Source organism: Rhipicephalus microplus, chromosome 3 (assembly GCF_043290135.1).
Source record: "Rhipicephalus microplus isolate Deutch F79 chromosome 3, USDA_Rmic, whole genome shotgun sequence".
Classification (NCBI taxonomy): domain Eukaryota; kingdom Metazoa; phylum Arthropoda; class Arachnida; order Ixodida; family Ixodidae; genus Rhipicephalus; species Rhipicephalus microplus.
Genome location: NC_134702.1, coordinates 62,038,535 through 62,048,534, shown reverse-complemented (window position 1 = coordinate 62,048,534; position 10,000 = coordinate 62,038,535). Strand labels below are relative to the sequence as shown.

Sequence of the window (10,000 nt, the reverse complement as noted above, 5' to 3'; positions counted from 1 at the left end):
GACTGGTGCCTTAAACCAGCGCCTTAGACCGTTCGGACATGCTACCGATGGCTGGCACTTTTTTATAATACAATATTCAGTACATTGGATGAACGATCTTGTAGAGAAGCAATAAAAGTTTTGGCAGTGGTGGGATTCGAACCCACGCCCCCGAAGACACTGGTGCCTTAAACCAGCGCCTTAGACCGCTCGGCCAAGCTACTGAGGGGGTGCACTCTTTTATAATGCCATATTCAATACATTGGATGAACGACCTTGTAGAGAAGCAATAAAAGTTTTGGCAGCGGTGGGATTCGAACCCACGACCCTGAAGAGACTGGTACCTTAAACCACCGCCTTAGACCGTTCGGCCACGCTACCGATGCTTCGTAATATAATATAATGCAATGTTCAATGAACTGGACAAACGATCAGGTAGAGAAGCCATAAAAGTGTCGGCATCGTTGGAATTTGAGCCCACGCCCCCGAAGAGACTGGTGCCTTAAACCAGCGCCTTAGACCGTTCGGACATGCTAACGATGGGTGCACTCTTTTATAATACAATATTCAATACATTGGATGAACGACCTTGTGGAGAAGCAATAGAAGTTTTCGCAGCGGTGGGATTCGAACCCACGCCCCCGAAGAGACTGGTGCCTTAAACCAGCGCCTTAGACCGCTCGGCCACGCTACCGATGCTTCATAATATATTATAATGCAATGTTCAATTAACTGGACAAACGAACAGGTAGAGAAGCAATAAAAGTTTCGGCAGCCTTGGGATTTGAGCCCACGCCCCCGAAGAGACTGGTGACTTAAACCAGCGCCTTAGACCGTTCGGACATGCTACCGATGGCTGGCACTTTTTTATAATACAATATTCAGTACATTGGATGAACGACCTTGTAGAGAAGCAATAAAAGTTTTGGCAGCGGTGGGATTCGAACCCACGCCCCCGAAGAGACTGGTGCCTTAAACCAGCGCCTTAGACCGCTCGGCCACGCTACCGATGCTTCATAATATATTATAATGCAATGTTCAATTAACTGGACAAACGATCAGGTAGAGAAGCAATAAAAGTTTCGGCAGCCTTGGGATTTGAGCCCACGCCCCCGAAGAGACTGGTGACTTAAACCAGCTCCTTAAACCGTTCGGACATGCTACCGATGGGGTGCACTCTTTCATAATACAATATTCAATACATTGGATGAACGACCTTGTAGAGAAGCAATAAAAGTTTTGGCAGCGGTGGGATTCAAACCCACGCCCCCGAAGAGCCTGGTGCCTTAAACCAGCGCCTTAGACCGCGCGGCCAAGCTATTGATGGGGTGCACTCTTTTATAATGCAATATTCAATACATTGGATGAACGACCTTGTAGAGAAGCAATAAATCTTTTGGCAGCGGTGGGATTCGAACCCACGACCCCGAAGAGACTGGTGCCTTAAACCACCGCCTTAGACCGCTCGGCCACGCTACCGATGCTTCGTATTATATTATAATGCAATGTTCAATGAACTGGACAAACGATCAGGTAGAGAAGCAATAAAAGTGTCGGCATCGTTGGGATTTGAGCCCACGCCCCCGAAGAGACTGGTGCCATAAACCAGCGCCTTAGACCGTTCGGACATGCTACCGATGGGGTGCACTCTTTTATAATACAATATTCAATACATTGGATGAACGACCTTGTAGAGAAACAATAAAAGTTTTGGCAGCGGTGGGATTCGAACCCACGCCCCCGAAGAGACTGGTGCCTTAAACCAGCGCCTTAGACCGCTCGGCCACGCTACCGATGCTTGGTAATATATTATAATGCAATGTTCAATGAACTGGACAAACGATCAGGTAGAGAAGCAATAAAACTTTCGGCATCGTTGGGATTGGATCCCAAACCGCCGAAGAGACTGGCGCCTTAAACCAGCGCCTTAGACCGTTCGGACATGCTACCGATAGCTGGCACTATTTTATAATGCAATATTCAATACATTGGATGAACGACCTTGTAGAGAAGCAATAAGAGCTTTGGCAGCGGTGGTATTCGAACCCACGCCCCCGAAGAGACTGGTGCCTTAAACCAGCGCCTTAGACCGCTCGGCCGAGCTACTGATGGGGTGCACTCTTTTATAATGCAATATTCAATACATTCGATGAACGACCTTGTAGAGAAGTAATAAAAGTTTTGGCAGCGGTGGGATTCGAACCCACGCCCCCGAAGAGACTGGTGCCTTAAACCAGCGCCTTAGACCGCTCGGCCACGCTACCGATGCTTCCTAATATATTAAAATGCAATGTTCAATAAACTGGACAAACGATCAGGTAGAGAAGAAATAAGAGTGTCGGCATCGTTGGAATTTGAGCCCACGCCCCCGAAGAGACTGGTGCCTTAAACCAGCGCCTTAGACCGTTCGGACATGCTACTGATGGGGTGCACTCTTTTATAACGCAATATTCAATACATTGGATGAACGACCTTGTAGAGAAGTAATAAAAGTTTTGGCAGCGGTGGGATTCGAACCCACGCCCCCGAAGAGACTGGTGCCTTAAACCAGCGCCTTAGACCGCTCGGCCACGCTACCGATGCTTCGTAATATATTATAATGCAATGTTCAATAAACTGGACAAACGATCAGGTAGAGAAGAAATAAAAGTGTCGGCATCGTTGGAATTGGAGCCCACGCCCCCGAAGAGACTGGTGCCTTAAACCAGCGCCTTAGACCGTTCGGACATGCTACCGATGGGGTGCACTCTTTTATAATACAATATTCAATACATTGGATGAACGACCTTGTGGAGAAGCAATAGAAGTTTTGGCAGCGGTGGGATTCGAACCCACGCCCCCGAAGAGACTGGTGCCTTAAACCAGCGCCTTAGACCACTCGGCCACGCTTCCGATGCTTCGTAATATAATATAATGCAATGTTCAATTAACTGGACAAACGATCAGGTAGAGAAGCAATAAAAGTTTCGGCAGCCTTGGGATTTGAGCCCACGCCCCCGAAGAGACTGGTGCCTTAAACCAGCGCCTTAGACCGTTCGGACATGCTACCGATGGCTGGCACTTTTTTATAATACAATATTCAGTACATTGGATGAACGATCTTGTAGAGAAGCAATAAAAGTTTTGGCAGTGGTGGGATTCGAACCCACGCCCCCGAAGACACTGGTGCCTTAAACCAGCGCCTTAGACCGCTCGGCCAAGCTACTGATGGGGTGCACTCTTTTATAATGCCATATTCAATACATTGGATGAACGACCTTGTAGAGAAGCAATAAAAGTTTTGGCAGCGGTGGGATTCGAACCCACGACCCTGAAGAGACTGGTACCTTAAACCACCGCCTTAGACCGTTCGGCCACGCTACCGATGCTTCGTAATATATTATAATGCAATGTTCAATGAACTGGACAAACGATCAGGTAGAGAAGCCATAAAAGTGTCGGCATCGTTGGGATTTGAGCCCACGCCCCCGAAGAGACTGGTGCCTCATCCCAGCGCCTTAGACCGTTCAGACATGCTACCAATGGGGTGCACTCTTTTATAATACAATATTCAATAGATTGGATGAACGACCTTTTAGAGAAGCAATAAAAGTTTTGGCAGCGGTGGGATTCGAACCCACGCCCCCGAAGAGACTGGTGCCTTAAACCAGCGCCTTAGACCGCTAGGCCACGCTACCGATGCTTCGTTATATTATAATGCAATGTTCAATGAACTGGACAAACGATCAGGTAGAGAAGCAATAAAAGTTTCGGCAGCTTTGGGATTTGAGCCCACGCCCCCGAAGAGACTGGTGCCTTAAACCAGCGCCTTAGACCGTCCGGACATGCTACCGAGGGCTAGCCCTATTTTATAATACAATATTCAATACATTGGATGAACGACCTTGTAGAGAAGCATTAAAGGTTTTGGCAGCGGTGGGATTCGAACCCACGCCCCCGAAGAGACTGGTGCCTTAAACCAGCGCCTTAGACCGCTCGGCCACGCTACCGATGCTTCGTAATATATTATAATGCAATGTTCAATAAACTGGACAAACGATCAGGTAGAGAAGAAATAAAAGTGTCGGCATCGTTGGAATTTGAGCCTACGCCCCCGAAGAGACTGGTGCCTTAAACCAGAGCCTTAGACCGTTCGGACATGCTACCGATGGGGTGCACTCTTTTATAATGCAATATTCAATACATTGGATGAACGACCTTGTGGAGAAGCAATAGAAGTTTTGGCAGCGGTGGGATTCGAACCCACGCCCCCGAAGAGACTGGTGCCTTAAACCAGCGCCTTAGACCGCTCGGCCACGCTACCGATGCTTCGTAATATAATATAATGCAATGTTCAATTAACTGGACAAACGATCAGGTAGAAAAGCAATAAAAGTTTCGGCAGCCTTGGGATTTGAGCCCACGCCCCCGAAGAGACTGGTGCCTTAAACCAGCGCCTTAGACCGTTCGGACATGCTACCGATGGCTAGCACTTTTTTATTATACAATATTCAGTACATTGGATGAACGACCTTGTAGAGAAGCAATAAAAGTTTTGGCAGCGGTGGGATTCGAACCCACGCCCCCGAAGAGACTGGAGCCTTAAACCAGCGCCTTAAACCGTTCGGACATGCTACCGATGGGGTGCACTCTTTCATAATACAATATTCAATACATTGGATGAACGACCTTGTAGAGAAGTAGTGAGTGAGTAACAACTTTATTAGTCGAAGGGGTGAGGGGTAAGGGAGGCTAAGCCACGAAGGCTGCCAGGCTGTGCTTCTCGATGACTTCTTCCGCTCGTTTCAGGACCCGTGTCTGGATGTCTATGTCGTTGCTGGAGAGAAGGGCCTCCCATTGTCCCTCGGTGGGGGGTGAGCAAAGGAGGTCGGCGGGCGGGGGATCCTCCGGGCAGCCCCAGAGGATGTGGTTCAACGAGGCAACGTTGCCGCACAGGCAGCAGCGTGGATCGATGGCACCTGGGTGCATGTATGAAAACACGAGGGGGCACGGGAAGGTGCGGGTCTGTAGGCGACGCCAGGCGATCTCGGACCGCTTGGGAAGGCTGCTGTGAGGATGTGAATAGAAATATCGCTCGAGGCGATAGTGCTGAGTGATGTCGTGGTAGGTGACCAGGGGCTCCGGCACCAGGGCGTCCGACTCTGAGTGGCCCACCGCTCGGTCGACGAATCCTCGAGCGCGTTGGTGAGCTGTCTCGTTGCCGGGGTGACCCGAGTGGGCGGGGACCCAGATCAGTTCTATGCGGCACTGCTCATCTTGCTGCAGTAGGGGCCGAAGTAGCCGTAAGGTGGTAGGCGAGACGAGACCTCGCGCGAAATTCGAGATGGCTTGTTTCGAGTCGCTGATTATGACGCTTGCGTCAGCCGAGGTCGCGGCCAAAGCAATGGCCACTTCCTCCGCCTCGACGGCGTAAGGCGTTCTGACGGTGCCAGCCGTGATGGTCGGCCCCAAAGGAGCTGAGGAGGGCGACACGGAAACGACTACGAAGGCGTCCCTGCGTGCATTGTATCGGGCCGCATCTACGTAGGCGACGGCCGGGTGGTCGGCGTACTTTGCGTGAAGCATGGCGGCACGGGCTTGGCGGCGAGCGTCGTGGTGGCCCGCCAGCATATTCTTAGGTAGCGGCTTGATGTAGAACGCCGCTCGAATAGCATGGGGTAATGAGACCAGATCCGGAGGGTGGGAGGAGGTGTCGTGGCCGATGGAGGAAAGGATGTGGCGACCGGTCGGCGAACGGTAAAGGCGTTGCACTTGAGCGGAGCGGTGAGCCTCAATCAACTCGTCGAGCGTGTTGTGTACACCCAAACGGAGAAGACGATCGGTGGACGTGTTGGGGGGAAGGCCGAGGGCAGTCTTGTATGCCCGGCGGATGAGGACGTCAATTTTATCGCGTTCCGATTTTAGGAGACGTGTATAAGGAAGGCCGTACGTGAGGCGGGAAACGACGAAAGCGTCGACAAGGCGAAGTAGATCGTGTTCTCGCATGCCTTCACGCCGCGCACGGACACGGGCGAGCATACGTGCGGTCTGCTGCACCGAGAGCGAGAGCTTGTCTATGGTGTGTGTATTATGGCGGTTGGACTGTAGGATCAGCCCGAGCACGCGGAGATGCGAAACGACGGGGACAGGAGTAGAGTTGGCATGAACCGTGATGGTGGGGTGGGGAGTTTTGTAGCGACGCCGGTCGGGAGGCCGCATGAGAAGAAGGGCCGATTTGGCCGCTGAGCAAGTAAGACCGGCCGCGTGCACGTGGGACGTGACGACGTCGGTTGCGCGTTGCAACGTCTGCTCGATATGGCCGTCAGAGCCCGACGTGACCCAGAGAGCAATATCGTCCGCGTACAGGGTGTGTTTAAGACCGGGGATACGGTCCAGCTTGCCAGGAAGCGAGCGGAGGACAAGATTAAATAGAAAAGGCGACAAGACGGCGCCCTGAGGGGTGCCACGAGGGCCAAGCTCGTACGTGGGAGACGGGAGGTCCCCTATGATGATTTCGGCCGTGCGGGCGGTGAGGAACGCGCGAATGTAGTTGTAGGTGCGGGTGCCGGGATTGAGGGCTGCGAGTTCGGCAAGGATAGCCGAATGGGAGACGTGGTCGAACGCCTTGTGAAGGTCCAGGCTAAGGAGAGCCTTTGTGTCTGAAAATGTGGGTGGGTCGAGGAGGTCATGGTGGAGTTGTAAGAGGACATCTTGCGTGGATAGGTGGGGGCGGAAACCAAGCATGGTGTGGGGAAGGAGATGGTGTGCGTCCGTGTACGTTTGCAAGCGAGCGAGAACGACATGTTCTAGAAGCTTGCCGACGCACGAGGTGAGTGAAATGGGCCTGAGATTCTCGATTGTGAGTTTCTTGCCCGGCTTGGGGATGAAAGCCACGCGAGCGTGTTTCCATGATTGGGGGAGGTTGCCGGAGCGCCAGCACTCGTTGAGGAACGAAGTGAGGGTAGCAGCCGAAGGGGCGTCGAGGTTTCGGAGGAGCTTGTTGGGGATGCGATCTGGGCCGGGGGCGGAAGTGGTGCGGAGCTTCTGTAATGCCGCGTAGACCTCCGCTTCCGTGATATCGGCGTCCAGTACTGGGTTGGGGGCCCCAGAGTAGGACGCGAGAGGGGGAGGAGGTGTGCCAGGAGGCAGAAGCTGAAGGTATTTGGCGGACAGGTCTGCCATCAGCGACGGAGTGTCGCCGGGGTAAGCCCGGACCACTCGTTGTAACTGCTGCCGAGCGACCAACTTGGCAGAAGCAGGGTCGAGGAGGTGGCGGAGGAGATGCCAGGACTGTCTGCAGCCCAACTGACCAGAGAGACCCGAGCAGAGCTGCTCCCACTGTTGGCGGGCGAGCGCGGTGGTGTGTTGCTCGATCGTACGATCGAGGTGCGCAATGCGGCGGCGTAAGCGACGGTTGTGACGTTGCTTCTGCCAACGGTTGCAAAGGCCGGTGCGGGCGGCCCACAGGTGGGCAAGACGGGCGTCAGTTGCCGGATAGTCCTTCGTGGTGGGGATCGAGGCGGTGACTGCGTCGAGGTCCTCTAGCAGCTGGTCGGTCCACGTCGAGAGGTCCTCGATGTTGGAAGTGGCGGAGTGCAACCGGCGTTCTCGGAAAGCGTCCCAGTCTGTATAGCGGGCCGTGTGTGGGCGCGGCTTGCTGGGGGAGGTGAGAACTTGAATGGTGAGGACATAGTGGTCACTGCCGAGGGACTGATGCGTGTTATACCAGCGCGCGTCGGGCACGCTGCGGCAGAAGCTGAGGTCCGGGGTGGTATCGCGGCACACACTGTTGCCGATGCGCGTTGGTTGCGTGGGGTCGGTGAGCAGGGAGAGGTTGAGATCGTGAGCGAGCTGCCACAGCCTCCTTCCGGGGCCATCTGCCTTCGAGTAACCCCAGTCCGGATGCTTGACGTTGAAGTCGCCGAGAATAAGAAGGGGTGATTTGGCTGCTTTCGCTGCAGCGGCACGGAGCAAGGCTAGGAGAGACGCGTCTTCAGTGGAGCGAGGGGGGTTGTACACGTTGAGAATAAACAGAGAGGGCTGTTCACGTTGCTGAGGTAGTGTCTCGAGAAAGACGTGATGGACTGCAGGGAAGGGTAGATCGTGTCGATTGACAGCGAGCGTCCGCCGGGTGAGGACGGCCGTCACGGGATGGGGCAGAGGATGGTGAGTTACTTGGTTGTAGGCGACGTAACCCGAGAGGGAGACGTCGGCGTGAGTTTCCTGTAGTACGATGATATCAGGCGCGTCCGAGGGGTCTAGTTGTTGTAGGTGGAGAAGGAGGTGGTTACGCTTGGGACGAAAACCACGGCAGTTCCACTGCCAAATGGTGACGATGGATCGGTCAGCCATTTTTAACAGCGGAAGATGTTGCCTCGACCGGTGTTTGCGAGGTTCGGGCGGCGCCGGAGGAGGTGGTGGTGCGGGCATGGAGGGGTAGCTTTGCTCGGATGCTTTCAAGCATGGCAGTTTGTAGGCTATCAACTGTTGACTGTAGAGATTGGAAGGACGTGGCGGGGGGGTAGGCGGCGAAGTCTGTGCGCAGGGAATTTAGAGCTTCGTGCTGTGCAGTGAGAAGCTGGTGGACGGAGTTGAAGCGGCTATCCAACCGCTCTTCAAGATCCACCAAGGCCGTCTTGATGGATACCTGGACCTCTTCAGAAAAGTGAAGAGATTCAAGGGGAGTGTTGGGTCGACGGCGCTTGCCAGTGCATCCTTCGGGAGTCTGAACGTCCATGTCGGAGGAGGAGCAAATGGTAGAGGGCAGAGAGGATTTCACTGTGATGGCTGATTCCAGCTTCTCTTCAAGAGCTTGCAGTTTCGCTTGGAGGGAATCAATTTGGGTCTTCTGAGCTGCAATTTGAGCGCTTTGTGCAGTGACCTGCTGTCGGAGGGAGGCGTTTTCTTGCTGCAGTGCAACAACCTGCGGCTCCGAGGGCAAGCCGGGGGCGCCGCGGGGCCATGTCGAATTCATGGGCTGTGATGTGGGTTTAGGCACCGCTGGTACGGGGGGCGGAGAGGTAGTAACCGACTTGGGCGGTGGAGCTGGTGAGGGACCACTTGCTGCTTGCTGGGAAGAGCGCACTACCGCTGCGGGCGGAACAGGCTGTTGTGGCGGGGGGTGTGTGTCAGGTGCCGGGGCCTTCTGGCGTTGAGGGCGCTGCACGTAGCGGTGTTTACAGTTGGAACTGTACGTGGAGTGATTCCCATTGCAGACGATGCAGCGGGGGTTGCAAGTGGGTGGCGATCCTTCGGGCGGTGTGGGGTGAGCAGCGCCGCACCGATGGCACCGCTCCTGCCGCGGCTTGGGGCACACGTCGGTCCGGTGGCCGGTCGAGCGGCAATTGTAGCAGGCTTCCACCTTGTTGCGGAACGGAAGGAGGCGAAGCTGGACACCGTGGTAGAAGATCCACCGCGGTAGTTTCGGCTCCATGAGGGTGACCAAGATGTGAGGGGCCTTGCCCATGCGGCGGCCGCCCACAACAGAGAGGGTAGGATTGCTTGCCTGAAGGTCTTCAAGGATGGCTTGGTCCGTGAAGTCGTCGAAGGCGTGGTACAGTATGCCCCTGAGGGCATCGTCTGGCGGTGGGGCGTAAAGGTGGACGGTGAAAGTGTTGCCGGAAACCGTGAGGGAGGTGATGCGGAGGTATGCTTGTGCACGAGCCGAGTCCGCGACGCTGAGCGTAAAAGTGTTGTTGACGGGGTGGATCCGCACCGTGTCGCGAGATGCGGGCGGGAGGTCTTGCAGGAACGCTGCTTGCAGCAAGGCGGTGTACAAGTGCCAAGGTTGTAGCTTGGTGAGTTCTACGGGGCTTTTTGGGCGGCCGACGATGTGAATCGTGTCCGCCGGGAGACGAGGGAGCGGAGCGCGGCGGCGGTGCTGCGGAGGCGATGTATTTACCCGCTTCGACGAGGGCAGAGAAGCCGGCGTGGTGGTGGGCTTAGTTGCGGCGGTGGCAAGGCGCAAGGCTGCGCGGCGTTGCTCTTGGGCGCGGAGGCCTGGCGACTGCCAGGATTCGTCCGAGAGTTCCTCGGGGGACAC

At 54.7% G+C, this 10,000-nt stretch overlaps 12 non-coding genes across 12 annotated transcripts; all 12 read right to left on the bottom strand.

Annotated features, from left to right (window-relative positions):
- Positions 1–278: 278 nt before the first annotated feature.
- TRNAL-AAG (transfer RNA leucine (anticodon AAG)) lies at positions 279–360 on the bottom strand. The gene has a single exon. It is a non-coding gene; the product is annotated as a tRNA-Leu (tRNA).
- A 231-nt stretch (positions 361–591) lies between these two features.
- On the bottom strand, positions 592–673 carry TRNAL-AAG (transfer RNA leucine (anticodon AAG)). The gene has a single exon. It is a non-coding gene; the product is annotated as a tRNA-Leu (tRNA).
- A 232-nt stretch (positions 674–905) lies between these two features.
- On the bottom strand, positions 906–987 carry TRNAL-AAG (transfer RNA leucine (anticodon AAG)). The gene has a single exon. It is a non-coding gene; the product is annotated as a tRNA-Leu (tRNA).
- A 389-nt stretch (positions 988–1,376) lies between these two features.
- On the bottom strand, positions 1,377–1,458 carry TRNAL-AAG (transfer RNA leucine (anticodon AAG)). The gene has a single exon. It is a non-coding gene; the product is annotated as a tRNA-Leu (tRNA).
- Positions 1,459–1,690: 232 nt separating this feature from the next.
- TRNAL-AAG (transfer RNA leucine (anticodon AAG)) lies at positions 1,691–1,772 on the bottom strand. Its single transcript has one exon. It is a non-coding gene; the product is annotated as a tRNA-Leu (tRNA).
- A 389-nt stretch (positions 1,773–2,161) lies between these two features.
- On the bottom strand, positions 2,162–2,243 carry TRNAL-AAG (transfer RNA leucine (anticodon AAG)). Its single transcript has one exon. It is a non-coding gene; the product is annotated as a tRNA-Leu (tRNA).
- A 232-nt stretch (positions 2,244–2,475) lies between these two features.
- TRNAL-AAG (transfer RNA leucine (anticodon AAG)) lies at positions 2,476–2,557 on the bottom strand. Its single transcript has one exon. It is a non-coding gene; the product is annotated as a tRNA-Leu (tRNA).
- A 232-nt stretch (positions 2,558–2,789) lies between these two features.
- TRNAL-AAG (transfer RNA leucine (anticodon AAG)) lies at positions 2,790–2,871 on the bottom strand. The gene has a single exon. It is a non-coding gene; the product is annotated as a tRNA-Leu (tRNA).
- A 389-nt stretch (positions 2,872–3,260) lies between these two features.
- Positions 3,261–3,342, bottom strand: TRNAL-AAG (transfer RNA leucine (anticodon AAG)). Its single transcript has one exon. It is a non-coding gene; the product is annotated as a tRNA-Leu (tRNA).
- A 232-nt stretch (positions 3,343–3,574) lies between these two features.
- On the bottom strand, positions 3,575–3,656 carry TRNAL-AAG (transfer RNA leucine (anticodon AAG)). The gene has a single exon. It is a non-coding gene; the product is annotated as a tRNA-Leu (tRNA).
- A 230-nt stretch (positions 3,657–3,886) lies between these two features.
- TRNAL-AAG (transfer RNA leucine (anticodon AAG)) lies at positions 3,887–3,968 on the bottom strand. Its single transcript has one exon. It is a non-coding gene; the product is annotated as a tRNA-Leu (tRNA).
- A 232-nt stretch (positions 3,969–4,200) lies between these two features.
- TRNAL-AAG (transfer RNA leucine (anticodon AAG)) lies at positions 4,201–4,282 on the bottom strand. The gene has a single exon. It is a non-coding gene; the product is annotated as a tRNA-Leu (tRNA).
- Between the last annotated feature and the right edge of the window lie 5,718 nt (positions 4,283–10,000).